The sequence below is a fragment of the Cololabis saira genome, chromosome 14 (assembly GCF_033807715.1).
Source record: "Cololabis saira isolate AMF1-May2022 chromosome 14, fColSai1.1, whole genome shotgun sequence".
NCBI classification, from domain to species: Eukaryota; Metazoa; Chordata; class Actinopteri; order Beloniformes; family Belonidae; genus Cololabis; species Cololabis saira.
The window spans coordinates 46782752-46803823 of NC_084600.1; the positions used below are offsets into that span (position 1 = coordinate 46782752).

At 44.1% G+C, this 21072-nt stretch overlaps 2 protein-coding genes across 2 annotated transcripts in view; both read left to right on the forward strand.

Moving 5' to 3' along the window:
- LOC133460143 (RNA-binding protein Nova-1-like) overlaps nucleotides 1-10828 on the forward strand; it is a 434537-nt gene extending 423709 nt beyond the window's left edge. The window contains exon 5 of the transcript XR_009784094.1: nucleotides 10737-10828. The gene's annotated coding sequence lies outside the window, so the exon portion shown is untranslated. The remainder of the gene's footprint in view (nucleotides 1-10736) is intronic.
- LOC133460142 (protocadherin-16-like) overlaps nucleotides 1-21072 on the forward strand; it is a 173009-nt gene that overhangs the window by 54146 nt on the left and 97791 nt on the right. The gene's annotated exons all lie outside the window — the stretch shown is intronic.

The following is a 21072-nucleotide window of genomic DNA, read 5'->3' on the forward strand; positions in this document are numbered from 1 at the left end:
ATCACACATGTGTTTTTTCATCTGGGAGACGTAGAAAGAGTTCTGGTTCTGAACCGTTCAGCAGATCCACCGGTGAATTATGGGACTTGGGAAAGTCTGCACGGGCTGGAATAGGAAAATAAACGAGGGATTCCTGTGATGTTGGAGTTGGAGTCTGTGAAGAGTCTCGGGTCGCGGTGTGGTCCGATCAGACCTGACGACACCAGCGGTGTGGTTCTGGTCGTGGTTATGAAGGAGCAGGAACTCGTCAGTGGACGCCTCGTTAAAGGAAATCAGTCACAGTTTGTTTTTATTTCTAATCATCAGGTCAGATTCTGGAGAAATGAAGGTCTAGTTCTGTATTTCCTAGGGTACTTAGTGATGTATTTCTTTAACCTGGAGTACCGGCCGTCCCCAGTTATTCACATTGATTTGAGCTAATTTTAATTAAAGGGGACCTATTATGAAAAACAAGTTTTTTCTTGTTTTAACATATATAAAGTGGTCTCCCCTCACCCTGCCAACTCAGAAAAGATGATACCCCATGAAAATCTGCAAGGTCTGCTCCCCCCCACCTTACAGAATCCCCCAGTGTCATGTGGTTTCTGTGAGCCGTTTGGATTTGTGCATTTTCTTTACGTCACCAAAATGCAAACCACGCCCTCGGTCTCCTCCGCTGCTGAAACCACGCCCACAACCAGCTCTCTCTCCGCTGCTGGAGCGGAGCTTCCTTCAGCCAGTCGGACGCTGCGCCGCGGCGGAGCGGATCCGGGTTAAATCATCCAGGTTCCCGGGTGGTTTGGGAGCTGGGTCCTCGGGGGTCTGTCCCAGGCTGGACCAGCTTCACCCTCCGAGATTTTCAGCCAAATCTGTCGGTTTGATCCCCGATAACGGGCGATGCGCCGCGGATGCGCCCCGGAGCGGATCTGTGCGCCCGCCGTGGGGTTGCGGCGCCCGTCGCGCAGCATCCGCCGGGCAGATCCGGCTGAAATTCCGCTGGTCGGTCCCCGGGAGTCCCTGCTACCAGTCCAGGCCGGTTCCTGCGGTCCCGGCCGGTCGGAACCGGTCAGATTCCCTGGTTAAAGCCGCGGTGATGCGCGCTGCTCCAGTCTACTTCCTGGTTCCCAAAGCGCGGTCCGTCCGACTAAATTGTCCAGGTTCCCAGCCGCTTTGGGAGCAGGGATTTCTGGGGTACGTCCCAGGCTGGACCAGCTTCACCCTCTGAGATTTTCAGCGAAATCTGTCGGTTTGATCCCCGGTAACGGTCGATGCGCCCCGGAGCGGCGTGGCTCCGGGGCCAGCGTTCAGCATCCGCCGGGCAGATCCGGCTTATATAGTGCATAAATGTTTATATACAACTCATATTTTATTTTTTTAACAATAAAGTTTCCATTTGTGAAAATTCAGTGTTGTGATAATTTACAGGCTCGGGCTGCTCTGGCGGAGCGAGGTTTATGCTCCTCCCCTGCTACCCGTCATTCAGGGAGCCAATCAGCACAGAGCCTCATTATCATACCCCCCCCTTCCCTAAAAATGAGGCGCAGAAAATGAGGTTAGAAGCGGTAAAACTAGTGACAGGGCCCACAGGCTGGATTTATGATTTATGTAGAAAAAACAAGCTTTAGCTTGTTTTTAAGACATTCAAGGCCTGTTTAAAATATACATTAAATGCCATAATATGTCCCCTTTAAGTTCAGTTTTTCCACGGTTTTACAATTTACCGTAACTTGCTGATTCTATTGGTCGGACAGGAATGTTTAAGTTTTTTAATTCAAAAAAACTTAAATTTCTTTATTTAATTTAATTTAATTTTTTTTTTTTTTAATTTCCATCTTCAGCCTTTTTTTCATTTTAATAAAAAAAATAAATATTTAAGAACAATTTTTATTTGTTAAATCTCCGCATTCATCAGAGACTCTGATGAATGCAGAAGTATGAAAAGTAATCGCCGAAACATGTCATGTATTTAAAAACCTAAATATTCTTCTTATTCAAAAAGAATCAGCAAGTTAAATTGATTTGAGCTTTTATCTGCATCTTGCAGCTCTGCTGAGCGACGTCGCCAGCAGGAACGGTCGACAATCAAACGTGTTGGGAAGTTTACGTTTATCATTTATCAGAAGTTTCCAGCCCTGCAGGCTCCACGTTTAAAAAATGGCGTTTTCACTTAACCCTCGTACTGTCTTTGGGTCAAAATGACCCAATTCTTCTCTCCTTCTTTCCTCATGCTCTCTCCTTCCTTCTCCCTTCCTCTTTTCCTCCTCTTTTACCCTCCTTTACTCCTTTTTCTTCCTACCTCCCTCCCGTCATTCGTTCCTTTATTACCTTCTTTGCTTTTCCTTCTTTCCTTATTTTATCCATTTCTTCCTTCTTCCCTCCCTTCTTTCCTTTCTTTCTCCCTTCCTTCCATCTTTTCTCCCTTCCTTACTCCCTTTCCTACTTCCTTCCTTCTTTCCTTTATTCCTTCTTTTCTCCCTTCCTTACTCCCTTTCCGACTTCCTTCCTTCCTTACTCCCTTCTTTCCTTCATTCTTTCTTTTCTCCCTTCACCCTCCCTTGACCCAAAGACAACACAAGGGTTAACGTTTCTTGTTTGGATTCATGTATAAATGCGTCTTAGTTTGATTGGATCAATAACTGGGCAGAGCCGGGTCAGGGGGCGTGTCCAGTGGGCGTGTCCAGGGGGCGTGGTCATGGGGGCGTGTTCAGGGGGCGTGGTCATGGTCGCTGGTATCCAGCAGGTGATTACTGGGATGACAAACGTCTGGATTCACCAGTGAAGCAGAAGAATGTGGCAGATCCTTGTCCTGCAGCAGCAGCTGATGAGAGGGATGTTTGTGACGGGATGCTTAGCATCCATCAGCGCTGGGCGAGGAGTCGTCACCTGTTTCCTCCGGGAGGCAGAAGGAAAGAAGGAAAGAAAGTCTTTGTTTGGCTTGAAGCGCCTCCTGTAAACCTGCACTCTGACATAAATACTCATCTTTAGGGCTGGGGATCCATTCAAATGTCAAGAATTGATTCGATTCCGATTTTTAAGGTTCAGAATCGATTATCAAGATTTGATTCGATCCCATGTTGATTTGGGTTAGTGTTATTAAAACTGTTTTCTGAGCTGTTAATACTAGTTAGTGCCACGGCTGCGCCAGAGGAACTCTTATTATTGCTCAGGCTTATTATTTATTATTTCGTATAAACTTCGGCGCATAAATAGTCCCGTAGCTTTGAGAAAACGCGAAAAGTAAAAATGTACAAAACGTGCGCCCTAATTGGGAATCGAGTGGTATGACTTTAATTAGCAATTGGTGCGCACGTTTTAGTGCAACGTGCGAAAACATGCTCTTTTTGGCCCATCCAGAACGCATTGGGAGAACTTTGGGGCCTCACCACTCGCACACCGTGACTCCAATAATTCTGAACCGATTTAGAAAGTTGTAGGCCCTGAATTTAACTACAGTCCTGTGAATTTTCAGAGCGATCGCACAAATAGTTTTCGCACGAAGTGCAAAAACATTTCCAAATTACCAATCTAATGGGGAGATTTTCCCATGTAAGTGTGTGGGGCAGAATGTCACACTGTGGATGGGAGGAGATAAAAAAAAAATTCACTTTTTTTCTGAGTCAACTAACTTTCTCATACCTGCACGTAGAAATATCATTCAAACTTCAAAACGGAGAAAACTTCTCTTCTTTCCAAAACACCAAACAGTTTTTTCCTAAAATGTACACTTTTCAAAATATGAGCACTCAAGCGAGGACTAGAAATCACTTTTTCGTCAAATCTGGAGTGCGGAATGTCGGCTGGTAGAGTGTGAGAAACAGTAAAAAATAACCTGAATTTTTATTTGTAACTCGAGTTCACGGCCAAACCGTAAAAAGGAGACAAATAATTTTTTGTCAGAATGTCGACATTTTCCGTCTAATTTTGTGTCTAGTATTATATTGAGATTCAACAGCAAGTATTGGCAGCTAATGATGCTGTAAGGACCAATCAGCTCCCTCTTCGTTTGGGGGGGCGGGGCTTGTTCAGGGAGGTCGGCAGTTTTCAGAAGTGAGAAGTTTTCATTTAAATGTTTAAACCTTCGTAACACGTCCCTGGTGGTCGATGCAAACGTTGGAACCTGATTCTCAAAACTCCTTAAATGAGCCTCGTTTCCTGCGGTTGCCACGGTAACGAGTCCAGGGACTGAAACTATACGGAGTAACCGAATACCGGGCCGAGTGTTAGCGAGTCCACCGCCGTTAAACCGCGTCTTCGTTAGAAAAGTCCCGTCTTATCGGACAGTTTCCTCCTCCGGCTGCAGCATTTCTCAGCTCCTCGGTGGTATTTCTCTGTCTTGTTTTAAACGGTAGTTTGGTTCCATATCACCAGTCGTTGGCATCTGCTGCGTTTTAAGGTTTTAAACCCATCAGAGCTCGTTCATGTGTGATCGGGCCGGCCCGAGCCTCCGAGGAGCCGACGGCCTCACGCCTCATTAACCCCAACTCTCAACCAGATGTCCCTTCTTTCTCTCCCTTTTCCCTTTCTCCCTTTCTGCTCTGACTCCTTTCTCTCCTTTCTCTCCTCCTCTCATCTGGATCTCCATTCCTTTCTGTGGTTTCATCCTCGCGGCTGCTGTTTCTTTGTCTCTGTTTATTGTTACTAAAACACGAGAGCTGCCAGCACAGAAGAAGAAAACCGGCGGCACCGAATCCTGCTATTACAGCTATTACACTGCAAAAACTCACAATCTTACCAGGAATATCTGTCTTATTTCTAGTTAAAATGTCTCATTTTTAGTAAAAAAAAATCTCATTACACTTAAAACAAGACTCATCACTGGAAAAAACAACAATTTTCACCTGTTTCAAGTAGATTTTCACTTGAAATAAGTAGAAAAATCTGCCAGTGGAACAAGATTATTTTGCTTGTAATGAGAAGATAAATCTTGTTCCACTGGCAGATTTTTCTACTTATTTTAAGTTAAAATTTACTTGAAACAGGTGAAAATTGTCAAATAACAAGTTATTTTTCTGGTAATGAGTCTTGTTTTAAGTGTAATGACATTTTTGACTAAAAATTTGACATTTTTTGCAGTGACACCAAGGAAGTTACTACGAAAACACAAAAAATCAAGCAAAACAGATGTATAAACAGGGTTAGGGATTTGGCACACCTTCCTTAGTTGTTTATTTCAACTTAAAAACAAATTTTTGTTCATTTTATTTCATAAAAAAATAATTTTAATTATTTTTCATTAAAATAGGTTTTAAAATAAATAAGTTAATAGCTAATAAACTGCTAATTGAATTACAGACAAACCATCAGAATCCGTCTCTATTGTTGTTGTAACCGGAACAATGAAAGTGAAGCTGCTTTTCAATGGAAAAGGGGAAACTGTATAAAACTACCACATAAAAATAAGCAGATATACAGTCTACAGACGAGGAGGAGTGCGTGGAGAGTTTGTGTGAACGACAAACACGTTTGAAGGTTCGTAACAGAACCCAGATACGGTTAGAAACGGCTAAATAAAGGTGGAACGATTCCCACTTCATAAACTTCATATTTCCCAGTCTGAGCTCTGGAGGAGATTCAGGGTCGGCGTGAAAACTGGCAGCGTGGGTTCAGTAATCAGTCCCAGCATCAACCGCTGCAGAACCGAGACGCAGGACGCAGGAAAACGAGCTGTAGCCACGTTTGCAACGATGAAACTTGAATGAACTTTCCTGTTTTCTGGCCCGTCTCTCCGCAGCAGCTCCCAACCCTAACCCTAACCTACCTTACCCCAAATCTACCCTACCCTAACTTAACCCTAACCATAACCACCTAACCCTAACTCAAACCTACCCAACCTAACCCTAATTCCGACCTGCTCGGCTGTCGTCTGAGCGTCTGTCGAGTTGTTTCCTCTTCTGTAACTTCTCTCTCACCTACATACTGCAGTGCTAACCATAAACCCCTACCCCAAACATACCCAAACCTAACCTAAACCTACCATAATCTAACCCCACCCTAACCGTACCCCAAATCTACCCTACCCTAACCTAACCATAACCCTAAACATAACGCCTTAACTTAACCCTAACCATAAGGCAGTGTTTCTCAATCCCGGTCCTGGGCCCCTGTCCTGCATGTTTTAGATGTTTCCCTGCACCAACACACCAGGTCAGACAAGACATGGAATTTGATTTGATTGTTATCACTCACTCTACAGTAAATAGGTAATAGACAGATGACAGCTCTTATTAACATGTATACAATTTTTAAAAAGGGAAAGGTGCAGCAGAATGAGGTAGATATGCCCCTACCCTAACCCTAATCCTACCCTAGCCTAACCTACCCTAACCTAACCTTAACGCTAGACTTACCCTACCCCAACCATGACCACCTAACCCTAATCTACCCTAGCCTAACCTAAATTAACTGGGCCAAAATTAACTAATTTCTTCTCCTACACCTTGGATTAGCACGTAACCCTACTAAGAGTCAACAGTTGACTCCTATTACATCCACAACTGTGGAGGGAGGTTCCCATATTTCTACAACCATTCTTTGGTAGTGGATGGTATGGGGCCTAACCCTAACCCTAACCCTTACACTAGTCCTAACTGTAACCATCCTAACCCTAACTCTAATTCTAACCCTAACACTAGTTATAACCTCACCCTAACCCAAACCTAACATAACCATAACGCTAACCCTAACACCTGTCAATGGGCCAAAATTAACTGGTTACTTCTCCTACACCTTGGATTAGCACGTGACCCTACTAAGAGTCAACAGTTGACTCCTATTACATCCATAACTGTAAGGGCGGTTCCCATATTTTTACAACCATTCTTTGGTAGTGGATAGTACAGGTATTGGTCGGAAAGATGTGGACGACCAGTCAGCATTGCCTTTATTTCCCTTTAACTGCCCAGTCGTCTGATGAGACAGGTGGTTAGGGAGATATCTTCACTCACCTAAACCTAAAACTAGCCCTAGTCCTAACCCTAACCCTAACTCTGTTCCTAACCCTAGTTCTAACCTTAACCCTGGTCCTAAACTTAACCCCAGCACTAACACTAGTCGTAACCCTAACATAACCCCAATCCTACCCTAATCCTCACCCAATCCTACCCAATCCTAAGTCTTAATCCTAACCTTAACTCTATTCCTAATCCTGGTCGTAAACTTAACCCTGGTCCTAAACTTAACCCTGGTTCTAAACTTAACCCCAACACTAGACATAACCCTGACCATAACGTTACCTAACTAAACCAGCAAGCACAAACTCCCCCAACCAGAAGAGAAAAGTCCCCGATGGAAAAGCTGCCACTTATGAGGGAGCGGATCCCCAGGCTTCCTGCTGTTCATTAGCTTGTTTAATTTGAAGTCACACTGAGTTAAGTTGGTGTAAACGAGCCGTCTTGCTGCTCGTTTGTGTTGGGAAGGCTTTTCTCGCCTCGGGGGGCACAAAGCTAACGGAGAGCAAAGCGTCGGCATTTGATTCCCACGAGATCCGTTTCTCTCCGTTCATTTTTGTCTGACTGTTGTGACTGCCGGAGGTGTCGCGTCCGTGTTTATCCTCCTCTCCGGGGTCAAAGACGGTTCAGACGTTTGTTTTCTCTAACGAACCGCTCGTTTAATCCCCTCACTCGTCCTTCCCTGACTCCTCTCTCACCTCGGGACCCGAGGAGTGAGGAGATGAGGAGTGAGGAGATGAGGAGTGAGGAGATGAGGAGGTGAGGAGATGAGGAGTGAGGAGATGAGGAGGTGAGGAGATGAGGAGTGAGGAGTGAGGAGATGAGGAGATGAGGAGATGAGGAGTGAGGAGATGAGGAGATGAGGAGATGAGGAGTGAGCAGATGAGGAGTGAGGAGATGAGGAGATGAGGAGTGAGGAGATGAGGAGATGAGGAGATGAGGAGATGAGGAGTGAGCAGATGAGGAGTGAGGAGATGAGGAGATGAGGAGTGAGGAGTGAGGAGATGAGGAGTGAGGAGATGAGGAGTGAGGAGATGAGGAGATGCGGAGTGAGGAGTGAGGGGATGAGGAGTGAGGAGATGAGGAGTGAGGAGATGAGGAGTGAGGAGATGAGGAGATGAGGAGATGCTGAGCGAGGAGATGAGGAGCGAGGAGATGAGGAGTGAGGAGATGAGGAGCGAGGAGATGAGGAGTGAGGAGTGAGGAGATGAGGAGTGAGGAGATGAGGAGATGAGGAGATGAGGAGTGAGGAGATGAGGAGGTGAGGAGTGAGGAGATGAGGAGTGAGGAGATGAGGAGTGAGGAGTGAGGAGATGAGGAGTGAGGAGATGAGGAGATGAGGAGATGAGGAGTGAGGAGATGAGGAGATGAGGAGATGAGGATTGAGGAGATGAGGATTGAGGAGATGAGGAGTGAGGAGTGAGGAGATGAGGAGATGAGGAGATGCTGAGCGAGGCGGAGACGAGGACATTAGTATTCCAGATCCAGCGCTCGCTCGCGCTGCCAAGAGACACAATATTAAACAACATGACGGATTTTCTCCTCTTTCTGTGTGAAATCGCAGAAACGTCGGTGACCAATGAAAAGATGTTTTTGTATCCAGCGTTTGTCCGGATCGCGTCTCTCGCCGGGTTTTACATCTCCCAGATGTAGAACTATGTCTGTCATGAACGCACCTCATCCCGTCTTTTCTTTGGACCCCGGCTTTTACACGGACGGTTCTCACCCCAGGATGTCTATTAAACGCTAGAGCAACATGAGGACGGAGGGAAAGTTTCCAGTCCCCGTCGTGGGAGATTTTACTACGGTTATTTTACTAGTTCTCACCTGCCCTCGCTAACCTTCACTGCCTCTGTTTCCTCCGCCGGCCCACGCCGACCCGGGTGAGGACCAAAACTTTGTAGTTCTTCAAGAATAGAACAGGATAGAATAAACTTTATTAATCCCCCAGAGGAGAAATCTACTTGTGCAGCAGCAAACATACACACTCAACAGTTTTACAAAATACACACAAAGTATGAAAAGGTATAAAAAAAAAAGTATATCCTAAAATAATAATAATAATTAAAGCTGCAAGCAGCGATGAACGGGCCCTCGCACTCACGGCCTCCGCCCCCCTTAAGTATCAGAAATGACACCACCCACGACTTCCTATGTCAAACCATTCAAAAGTTATAGCAGAGAATAGTATTCTAGGCCACGCCCATTAATGCAAACCATGAAATATCAAATTTATCACCAGGCCTGGCTTGGTGCAAAATTTGGTGACTTTTTGGGCACGTTTAGGGGGAAAAAGGCCTTCCTTTCGTCAGAAGGATAAAAATAATTCCTACAGATACAATAGGGCCTTCGCACTGTAAGTGCTCGGGCCCTAATAAATAGCTATATAATTAAAAAAAGAGCAATATAAAAATGAGCAATGTACAAAATAAATACTAAACCCGAAAAACGAATATTATATACATGTGCAAAAATACTAGAGGGAGAAGGTTATTGCACTTTCAGAAAAACAGGTTATTGCACTGGAGTGACTAGAGTTGGTTGTTGTAGAGTCTGATGGCTGTCGGGGTGAAGGAGCTGCAGTACCGTTCCTTCTTACAGCGCAAGACAAGCATATGCTCATTTTGACCTGGATAAACCTAAATAAACGCTACACGACGAGGAAATAAGGCCCAGGATGGAACCGGAGCCGGTGCTGGAACGGCAGAGACCACAATAAGCAGAGAAGGAAACTTATTTCCACCGTCAGCTGCAGCGAGGGAACGTGCAGGGCTGTGGTTTAAGGACTGGAAGTCCTGCCGGAGTGGAAATATCTGTGTTTGCTCGGGCAGCTGCCGTGAAAACCCCTCGGCCGCGAGGGCAAAGTGAACGAGGGATTGATGAGGACTAATGCCGTGAAAAACCCTGGGCCGTGAGGGCAAAGTGAACGAGGGATTGATGAGGACTAATGGTTCCAGGAGACGCTAACGCGGACCGTCGTGCTGATTATCCCCCCGTCGCTGGACGTTAAACATGTTAAACATGTTGGTCTTGTAGCTGCAAAGGTTCGCCCTCGGCCGCTTCACGGTGGTCCCTTACGTCTGGTTTCCTTGCATTTCGCCCACTTTTACTGCAGCTTCGTTAACAGGAAGAGGCTTCCTTAGTCCACGCTGCAAAAACTCAAACTCTTACCAGGAATATTTGTCTTATTTTTAGTTAAAATGTCTCATTTTTAGTCAAAAAATCTCATTACACTTAAAACAAGAGTCATTACCAGAAAAATAACTTGTTATTTGACAATTTCCACCTGTTTCAAGTCAATTTTCACTTGAAATAAGTAGAAAAATCTGCCAGTGGAACAAGATTTATAGGCGAAAATGGTGTAAAAATGTGTGTTGTTTCTAGTTTAAAGAGCTGCAGTGACCTCTATGTTGGTCAGAAAGATTCACATCTTAGCTTGAATGAATGATTAAAAGGTCTCCTTTAAAATGACAATAGTGTGAAACATTGACAGATATCCTGAACATGAGTCTAAACCAGGATATGCAGCAGCATCTAAAATGTACACTGCAAAACCTCTTAACAAGAATATTTGTCTTATTTCTAGTTAAAATGTCTCATTTTTAGTCAAATAAAAACTCATTACACTTAAAACAAGAATCATCACTGGAAAAAACAACAGTTTTCACCTGTTTCAAGTACATTTTCACTTAAAATAAGTAAAAAAAATCTGCCAGTGGAACAAGATTTTTGTGCTTGTAATAAGAAGATAAATCTTGTTCCACTGTCAGATTTTTCTACTTATTTCAAGTGAAAATTTACTTGAAACAGGTGAAAATTGTTGTTTTTTCCAGTGATGAGTCTTGTTTTAAGTGTAATGAGATTTTTTGACTAAAAATGAGACATTTTAACTAGAAATAAGACAAATATTCCTGGTAAGATTTAGAGTTTTTTGCAGTTTGGACCTCGTCCGTTCTTTTCTCTTTTTCCTGGAATCCACTACGAAGTTCCGCGACAGACGTCCGATCGCACGTCCGCTGTTTTGATTGGAGTTGAGCGGAGACTTCAGGACGAATCTCCCTGACATGAAGCAGTCGTCTCGTGTGATGTTTCCGTCTCTCCTCTCACATTTAGGCGTCTGGCCCGGCCGGTACAGTAGGTGCTGGCCGGGTTTAGCTAAATCCCTCGTTTGGAACTGCGTTCTCTCTCGCTGCATAAGTGATTTAACTTTTTGAGCGAGGATGTGTCAGGTTTAATGTCGGTTTAGGAGAAGCAGCGTTTTCTCTGGAGCGCGTGGCCGGGATTCAGGATTCAGCCCTGCGGTTTTGGATTGGTTTTGTCGCGGCCAAACACACCCCGGTGAGCAGAGAGCAGTTCGGGAAGCTCTTTGTGCTGCTTGGAATAAATCTCCCGGCTTTGAAATAACACATTCATCCTGCAGAATGAAGCGCTAAAATGTGAAACCGGAGAATGTGTGAAAGTCTGGGTGCAGGATGGAGAGACGGAGAGACGGAGGCCGAGGCGGCCGGTGCAAACGCTGACGTCGCTGGAATCCTGTAAAAGTGATCAAAGCGCTGCAGAAGCCGTCGCTCAGAGACGCTTAAAGCTTTAACACGAGCAGGACGGCGAGGGGAGGGTTTGTTCGGCTGAAGTATTCACACAGAACAAGAAGGACACTCAATTCAACTCACTTTTATTTACATAGCGTCTACTACAACAGAAGTTGTCTCTAGGATCTTTCCAAGGACCAGAACATAAACCCGAGCAATTATTACATAAACACTGGCAGGTCAAGACTCCCCTTTGTGAGGGAAGAAACCTGGACCTGAACCTGGACCAGGACCAGGACCTGGACCTGGATCATAAGGGGGGACCCTCCTGGACCAGGAAGAGAGAGATCAGACAGAGAGAATGAAAAACAGAGAAAGGAGAGCGGGCGGGGGGGGGGGGCTCCAGGTCAGGATGAAACTCTTGAAGCTCCGGCCTGCAGACGAGCACAAAAGAGAAAAAGAAGGGACAGACCAGAGAAACTACAAGAACAATGGACAACTGAGACTGTTGGTGTCTTTGTGTCTTTTTACGGTGTAAACATCCAAAATAACGTTCTGAAACATTATGGTGCGGATTTTAAGGGTGCTTTCAAACCTGTCCTGTTTGCAGCAGTTGTTCTGAAACAAGGAGCGTTTCCCCCTAAAGATCCGTTGGTTTGGTTTATCTGAAGACAGCAATCACGCTCGGATGCAGGACAAAATAAGCGAGCCGAGATCCTAGGAGAGGTTAGGGTTAGGTTCTCCTAGGAGAGGTTAGGGTTAGGTTCTCCTAGGAGAGGTTAGGGTTAGGATCTCCTAGGAGAGGTTAGGGTTAGGTTCTCCTAGGAGAGGTTAGGGTTAGGATCTCCTAGGAGAGGTTAGGGTTAGGTTCTCCTAGGAGAGGTTAGGGTTAGGTTCTCCTAGGAGAGGTTAGGGTTAGGATCTCCTAGGAGAGGTTAGGGTTAGGATCTCCTAGGAGAGGTTAGGTTCTCCTAGGAGAGGTTAGGGTTAGGATCTCCTAGGAGAGGTTAGGTTCTCCTAGGAGAGGTTAGGGTTAGGTTCTCCTAGGAGAGGTTAGGTTCTCCTAGGAGAGGTTAGGGTTAGGTTCTCCTAGGAGAGGTTAGGGTTAGGTTCTCCTAGGAGAGGTTAGGGTTAGGTTCTCCTAGGAGAGGTTAGGGTTAGGATCTCCTAGGAGAGGTTAGGGTTAGGATCTCCTAGGAGAGGTTAGGTTCTCCTAGGAGAGGTTAGGGTTAGGATCTCCTAGGAGAGGTTAGGGTTAGGTTCTCCTAGGAGAGGTTAGGGTTAGGATCTCCTAGGAGAGGTTAGGGTTAGGATCTCCTAGGAGAGGTTAGGGTTAGGTTCTCCTAGGAGAGGTTAGGGTTAGGATCTCCTAGGAGAGGTTAGGGTTAGGATCTCCTAGGAGAGGTTAGGGTTAGGATCTCCTAGGAGAGGTTAGGGTTAGGTTCTCCTAGGAGAGGTTAGGGTTAGGATCTCCTAGGAGAGGTTAGGGTTAGGATCTCCTAGGAGAGGTTAGGGTTAGGATCTCCTAGGAGAGGTTAGGGTTAGGTTCTCCTAGGAGAGGTTAGGGTTAGGATCTCCTAGGAGAGGTTAGGTTCTCCTAGGAGAGGTTAGGGTTAGGTTCTCCTAGGAGAGGTTAGGGTTAGGATCTCCTAGGAGAGGTTAGGTTCTCCTAGGAGAGGTTAGGGTTAGGATCTCCTAGGAGAGGTTAGGGTTAGGATCTCCTAGGAGAGGTTAGGGTTAGGATCTCCTAGGAGAGGTTAGGGTTAGGTTCTCCTAGGAGAGGTTAGGGTTAGGTTCTCCTAGGAGAGGTTAGGGTTAGGATCTCCTAGGAGAGGTTAGGTTCTCCTAGGAGAGGTTAGGTTCTCCTAGGAGAGGTTAGGGTTAGGTTCTCCTAGGAGAGGTTAGGGTTAGGTTCTCCTAGGAAAGGTTAGTGTTAGGTCTTAGGGTTAGATCTCTTCCATTCCAGACCTGGAGCGGTTCGTTTCCAGTGAGAACAGAATCCACACAGCAACCCACACAACTCACTCATAACTGTGGTTCGATGCTCCATAGTTGTTGTTTTTCCCGGGGTACGGAAGAGGAAACTTCATTTCTGACCAATGAGAGAACAGCTTTGAAGCTACAGACGGTTGTGAACACAAACGCCACAAACAAGAAACGAAACAACTGTATCGATTTATTCCCTGAATCGGAACTAAACAAACGGCCACAGGTCTGAAAGCACCATAGGTTTCCTGTGGTTCTCAGGCGCTCCATGGCTGGTAGCTCGTAAAGTTTACCGGAGACACCGAGCGTGAACCCCGTTCATCTCCGAACTGGACCGGACCGCTGTTCTGCCAATTTCTGCTGCTTTGCCAAAAAATACTACCTAATGTTTTTCTACCTTTTGCAGAGCTACAATTTTACTGTTTTACTCCCTAAACCACTTCCTTGTCTCTTGCCAGGCCGTTATTGTAAATAAGAATGTTCTTAATCACCTGCCTGGTTAAATAAAGGCGAATGACTGAATGAATATCAAATAAAGCGATAGAATTTTTTTTTTTCTCTTTATCGTATAATGTTCACAAAGTGTAATGCAATTCATGTCATGGGTAGTTTATTTTGAAGGATCAAATAATCAACATCCCATATTATAAATTTTACATCGTGCAAGAAATGATGCAAACTTTGAAGATGGACTGTGCGAATGCCCAAAAGCACAAAGTAGCATTTCTGGACAGGGAGCAAGGATTGGCAGAACACCGGCTCCACCGTCGCTGGGTCAACCAGCGACCCGCTGGCTCTGCAGCCGAGTATCAGTCTGGAAACGTGGAAGTGATTCCTGATCTGGTCACGCTAACCCGGCGCTGGCGGCGCAGCGTTTGGTGTCCGGCTCAGCGGGTTAGGGTTAGATCACGGGGGAGATGCTTGATTGCCGGCCGTGGGGTCTGATGTGAATCCCAGGAACGGCACTTTCCTCTTCTCCAGCCTTTTGTTTCTTATCTGGTTCTTTCAAGTCCCAGAGATGGAGAGATGACAGGAAGTTCAGCACCGATGATTCTGCTCTCTCTGGAAACGTGAGGCATTGAAGTGGACACACTACACTGCAAAAACTCTTAATCTTACCAGGAATATTTGTCTTATTTCTGGTTAAAATTTCATTTTTAGTCAAACAAATCTCATTACACTTAAAACAAGAGTCAATAAGTAGAAAAATCTGCCAGTGGAACAAGATTTTTTTTGCTTGTAATAAGAAGATAAATCTTGTTCCACTGGCAGATTTTTCTACTTATTTCAAGTGAAAATGTTTTAAGTGTAATGAGATTTTTTGACTAAAAATGAGACATTTTAACTAGAAATAAGACAAATATTCTTGAGTTTTTGCAGTGCACGTCCAGATTAGTGACCAGAAAAACCTTCAAAAGGAAAGATTACCCCCAATTTTCTCTCCACCTGCTGAGCTTTTTATCCATCTTGACTTTTTTATTCCGAGTCGATAAGACTTTTAATGGAGCTGGAAGCCGCTCGGTATGTGTTACTCAAACTATCGAACTCTGCAGTAAAGTATTTCCAGAAGCAAAGCCCCTTTTTTATTCAAGAGCCTCCACCGACTTTCATGTGGCTTCTTTTCTGGCAGAAACAGTTTTATTTGACCAAATTAAAGGTTCGGCCTCTTGCATCCGTAAAAAATCCTTTATTTGGTTCAGCTTTGGTGGTTTTGGGCTTGTTTTCTTTTACTGTTTCTTGGACACGGGGTTCATGTGGATGTCCTGTTTTATTCTGAAGGGGTTTCCCCTGGCGTGTCACTTCCTGTGGTTTCCTGTGTCTTCATCGTCTCTCGTGTTTGTCTAAAGTTCGGTTTTCTCCCGTCTAGTGTTGTTTCTGTCAGTCTGTTTCAGTTCTAGTTTTAGTCTAGTCTTTAAGTCCAGCTATCATTTTAGTTTTTATTAGTTTTAGTCTCGTTCATTCTCCTTTTAGTCGTGTCAAGTTTCAGTCGACTAAAAGTCTGAGCATTTTAGTCTCATTTTAGTCAGAATTGTCCATTTCAGTCTGGTTTTTATTCCTCTATGATATTGCATTATATATTTAATTATCGTTATCGTCACATGACCAGCATTTTCGTCTCGTCTCGTTTCCCTCAGGTGATAAAGGTTCGTTGGCGAAGATATTTAGTCATAATTTTCATTGACGAAAGAAACTTTACTCCCGTTTTTGCCTGCAGTTGCTCCTCGTGTTCTTGGGTCCGGTCTTCTGTTACACCTCCCTCCTCTCCTCCGATCTCTGGTGGGTTACGGGAGTCGGGAGCGGCTGTTTATTTTGTTTAGGGACTAACTTACCCTAACCCCTAACCTAACTCAAACCTAACCCCAACCCTACCAAGCCCAAACCTAACCCTAACCTAACCAAACCCTAACCTAACCCTAACGTAACCTTACCCTAACCAAACCCTAACCAAACCCTACCAAACCCTAACCCTACCAAACCCTAACCTAACCCTAACGTAACCTTACCCTAACCAAACCCTAACCAAACCCTACCAAACCCTACCTAACCCTAACCCTACCTAACCCTAACCTAACCCTACCAAACCCTAACCAAACCCTAACCAAACCCTACCAAACCCTAACCCTACCAAACCCTAACCTAACCCTAACGTAACCTTACCCTAACCAAACCCTAACCAAACCCTAACCCTACCAAACCCTAACCCTACCAAACCCTACCAAACCCTAACCCTAACCCTAACCCTACCGAACCTAACCCTAACCCTACCAAACCTAACCCTACCAAACCCAAACCTAACCCTAACCCTACCAAACCTAACCCTAACCCTAACCCTACCGAACCCAAACCTAACCCTAACCCTACCAAACCTAACCCTAACCCTACCAAACCTAACCCTAACCTAACCCTAACCCTACCAAACCTAACCCTAACCCTACCAAACCCTAACCTAACCCTACCTAACCCTAACCTAACCCTAACCCTACCAAACCCTAACCTAACCCTAACCGTAACCCTGGCACATTTGTTTGTCCAGTGTCCCCGTCTTGTTGGTCTCTTTCATCTTTTTTGGACATGGTTTCCCGGTGTCATGGTTGTGGTGTTTTCTTTTCATGTGTTTATTTTTGCTCCTCAGTACAGTGTCATTTCTCGTGTGGTTTAGCTAAACTTTCCATCTGGCCGACCAGGAAGAACCAGAACTTCCAGGTTCTGGTTCTTGTGATGCTTGATGATGTAATGTGTGTCGTGATTCTGTGAATTGGTCAATTAAGGGATTGTTAAAACCAAAACCTCCCGTTCTCCTTTCGGTTCGTCAGCTGGGAACAGCTGGTATTTTAGTGACAGCAGAGTATTTTAAGCTCCAACACAAGCAAAGGTCAGTTCCGTCAGCTCCGATGGTTGATGATACACCTTTTTCCACCTTTAACGGGTCACTTTCACCGGTTCTGTGTTTCCTGTTGAAGTCAGATCTCCTGGAGTCGTTTTGTTCAGATTCATGAAACATTTGGAAAAACCTTCTGTTGACTTGATTCAAAATGACTGATGTTTTCTTTCAGGAAAACTGTTTTCAACATGGTTTCCTCTTGTTTTACTGATACGTTTAATAACCTGCGTTAACGTTCTTGTACGGATTCTGACTGAAGCTGCAGTCGCTGCCGAGTTCAAACGAGCCTCTTTAAAAACGTTTCCTGAGGTGGATCTTCCACCAAACGGCACATTTATCTGGTTATAAAACGCTGCATTAATGAACTGAGTTAACGCTGGAAGGAACTCCAGCCGTTAATATTTCACACTAACGAGCTGGAGTTAAAGATCACAGCTCAGCAGGTTTCAGGCGGTTACCATGACGACGGCAGACGTGGAGGAGGCGGGGCCGAGCCCATCCATCACCAGGGTGTGTGTGTGTGTGTGTGTGTGTGTGTGTGTGTGTGTGTGTGTGTGTGTGTGTGTGTGTGTGTGTGTGTGTGTGTGCATGACTTCACCTCCGTCTGCTTGTCCTTGAATCCGTCTCCCTCTTTCACACCTTCCTGCACGTTTAGTATTTATTTATGTATTTATTCTACAGGGACGATGCAGTCAAACACAGATACAGCTGATGTGATGCACGTAGAGTTTAAAGCTACACTGCAAAAAAACTCAAGGTATTTATCTTATTTCTAGTTAAAATGTCTAATTTTCAGTAAAACAAATCTCATTACACTTAAAACAAGAGTCATTACCAGAAAAATAACTTGTTATTTGACAATTTTCACCTGTTTCAAGTAAATTTTCACTTGAAATAAGTAGAAAAATCTGCCAGTGGGACAAGATTTATCTTCTCATTACAAGCAAAATAATGATGGCAGTGATTTCCAGAGTTAGAGAATAAACGTAGATAAAGTGATGCAGACGTTTATCAGACATGCAGGTCGCCCAGCTTTTACTCAGAAAACATGTTTTATTCAGTTGTTTTTAACATTTAGAAAGGAAATAGTACCAAACCCTGGATGGGATGGAAAATAACATATTGATTCATGTTTTTGTTTTTAAATTGCATAATTTGTAATTTTTTATTTTTTTTTATTATTACATTAATTGAAATTTGAATTATTGGGAAAAAGGGACAGATAAAATAAGCTTCTTTCTGTTCTCTTTCATTCAAGGAAAGAGATTTGTTGCAATTATATTGAACTGTTTTGTTCTTCTTTTAATAAATAATAATAATAATCAATTTTATTTATAAAGCGCTTTTAAAGATAAAACTTTGAGATCAAGAAAATTAAAAATGAAAAGCCACAGTATAAAAAAAGAAGATAAAAGATAAAGGATAAGAAACAAATGACACATTAAAAGCTGTTCTGAAGCGGTGAGTTAATGATTAAATGATTAATAGTTAATGATTCATGTCATTCATTGGTTTTGATGAATGAAATAAAGAATAAATAAAGACATTCGTCTCTAAATCAGAGTAACCAGAAGAGAAGGATGGAGACGGAGAAACGAGGAGAATCTTCCCCCAACGGGTGTGTGTGTGTGTGTGTGTGTGTGTGTGTGTGTGTGTGTGTGTGTGTGTGTGTGTGTGTGTGTGTGTGTGTGTGAGAGAGAGAGAGTGTGTGTGTGTGTGTGTGTGTGTGTGTGTGTGTGTGTGTGTGTGTGTGTGTGTGTGTGTGTGTGTGTGTGTGTGTGAGTGTGTGTGAGTGTGTGTGTGTGTGTGTGTGTGTGTGTGTGTGTGTGTGTGTGTGTGTGTGTGTGTGTGTGTGTGTGAGTGTGAGTGTGAGTGTGAGTGTGAGTGTGAGTGTGAGTGTGAGTGTGAGTGTGTGTGTGTGTGTGTGTGTGTGTGTGTGTGTGTGTGTGTGTCGGGGGTTAAACAGGGTTGCAGCCAATGGTACGGCGGTAACCATGGTAACAGGACTCCCAGGACCACGGGGGGGTTTGGCATTTGTATCCGCTGATAAGTAAACGATGGAAATGTCTCCTCTTTAGGCCGAAAGAGAAAATAAAAATCAATCTATTTTTTTCAAGCTGCAGGAAAAATTCAAAGATAAATCAAAGAATGATAAATTACAGAGAAAAATCACGATTTAGAGGGTTCGGGTTCCTTTATCTGCAGAAATATAAAGACGATCCTTCTGGCCTCAAACACAAAAACAAAAAAATTACACACCAGTGAGAATTTCTTCTGAAGCTTTGACTTTCTTTGTGCCGACTCTAGCGTTTCCACCTCCCAGAAACCTTTCTGTCCTGATGCAGCAAAACGAGGTGTTTTTGTCTGAAAGCATCAATTATTTAACGTCCACCGGCGAGACAGAATGAGAGCATGAACGAGCTCCTCGCCTCGTTAACCTGAAGTGTTGATATCAAGCAGCCGGGTGGGCGGGTTTATTAACGTCACCTTGAGGTCCCGCGGTACCTGCAGAGGTCAGGGGTCACCTGGACCTGCAGGGGTCACCTGTACCTGCAGAGGTCAGAGGTCACCTGGACCTGCAGAGGTCAGGGGTCACCTGGACCTGCAGAGGTCAGAGGTCACCTGGACCTGCAGAGGTCACCTGAGGTGTTGAAAACAACCAGCCGGGTGGGCAGGTTTATTAATATCACCTAGAGGTCCCGCGGTACCTGCAGAGGTCAGAGGTCACCTGAGGTGTTGACAACAACCAGCATCACCTTCTACCGAGGGTGAGAACAGGTTTGATACAGATAACTTTGGTTCCTGGAACTCTGTACCAGTTCATATTTCTCATCTTGGTTGTGTCCTGGTCTCGGTTTAGGTGGTCGGTCTTGTTTCGGTCCCGATACTCTCTGATCTTGGTCTTGATACTCTCTAGTTTTGGTCTTGATACTCTCTAGTTTTGGTCTTGATACTCTCTAGTTTTGGTCTTGATACTCTCTAGTTTTGGTCTTGATACTCTCTAGTTTTGGTCTTGATTCTCTCTAGTCTTGTTTCGGTCTTGATACTCTCTAGTCTTGGTCTTTATACTCTCTAGACTTGGTCTTGATACTCTCTGGTCTTGATACTCTCTGGTCTTGGTCTTGATTCTCTCTAGTCTTGTTTCGGTCTTGATACTCTCTAGTCTTGGTCTTTATACTCTCTAGTCTTGGTCTTGATACTCTCTAGTCTTGGTCTTAATACTCTCTAGTCTTGGTCTTGATACTCTCTGGTCTTGGTCTTGATACTCTCTAGTCTTGGTCTTAATACTCTCTAGTCTTGGTCTTGATACTCTCTAGTTTTGGTCTTAATACTCTCTAGTTTTGGTCTTGATACTCTAGTTTTGGTCTTGATACTCTCTAGTCTTGTTTCGGTCTTGATACTCTCTGGTCTTGGTCTTGATACTCTCTAGTCTTGTTTTGGTCTTGACACTCTCTAGTTTTGGTCTTAATACTCTCTAGTTTTGGTCTTGATACTCTCTGGTCTTGTTTCGGTCTTGATACTCTCTGGTCTTGGTCTTGATACTCTCTAGTCTTGTTTTGGTCTTGATACTCTCTAGTTTTGGTCTTGATACTCTCTAGTCTTGGTCTTGATACTCTCTAGTCTGGTTTTGGTCTTGATACTCTCTAGTTTTGGTCTTGATACTCTCTAGTCTTGGTCTTGATACTCTCTGGTCTTGGTCTTGATACTCTCTAGTCTTGGTCTTGATACTCTCTAGTTTTGGTCTTGATACTCTCTAGTTTTGGTCTTGATTCTCTCTAGTCTTGTTTCGGTCTTGATACTCTCTAGACTTGGTCTTGATACTCTCTAGTCTTGGTCTTGATTCTCTCTAGTCTTGTTTCGGTCTTGATACTCTCTAGTCTTGGTCTTTATACTCTCTAGTCTTGGTCTTGATACTCTCTGGTCTTGGTCTTGATACTCTCTGGTCTTGGTCTTAATATTCTCTAGTCTTGGTCTTAATACTCTCTAGTTTTGGTCTTGATACTCTAGTTTTGGTCTTGGTACTCTCTAGTCTTGTTTTGGTCTTGATACTCTCTAGTTTTGGTCTTGATACTCTAGTTTTGGTCTTGATACTCTCTGGTCTTGTTTCGGTCTTGATACTCTCTAGTTTTGGTCTTGATACTCTCTAGTCTTGGTCTTAATATTCTCTAGTCTTGGTCTTAATACTCTCTAGTTTTGGTCTTGATACTCTAGTTTTGGTCTTGATACTCTCTAGTCTTGTTTTGGTCTT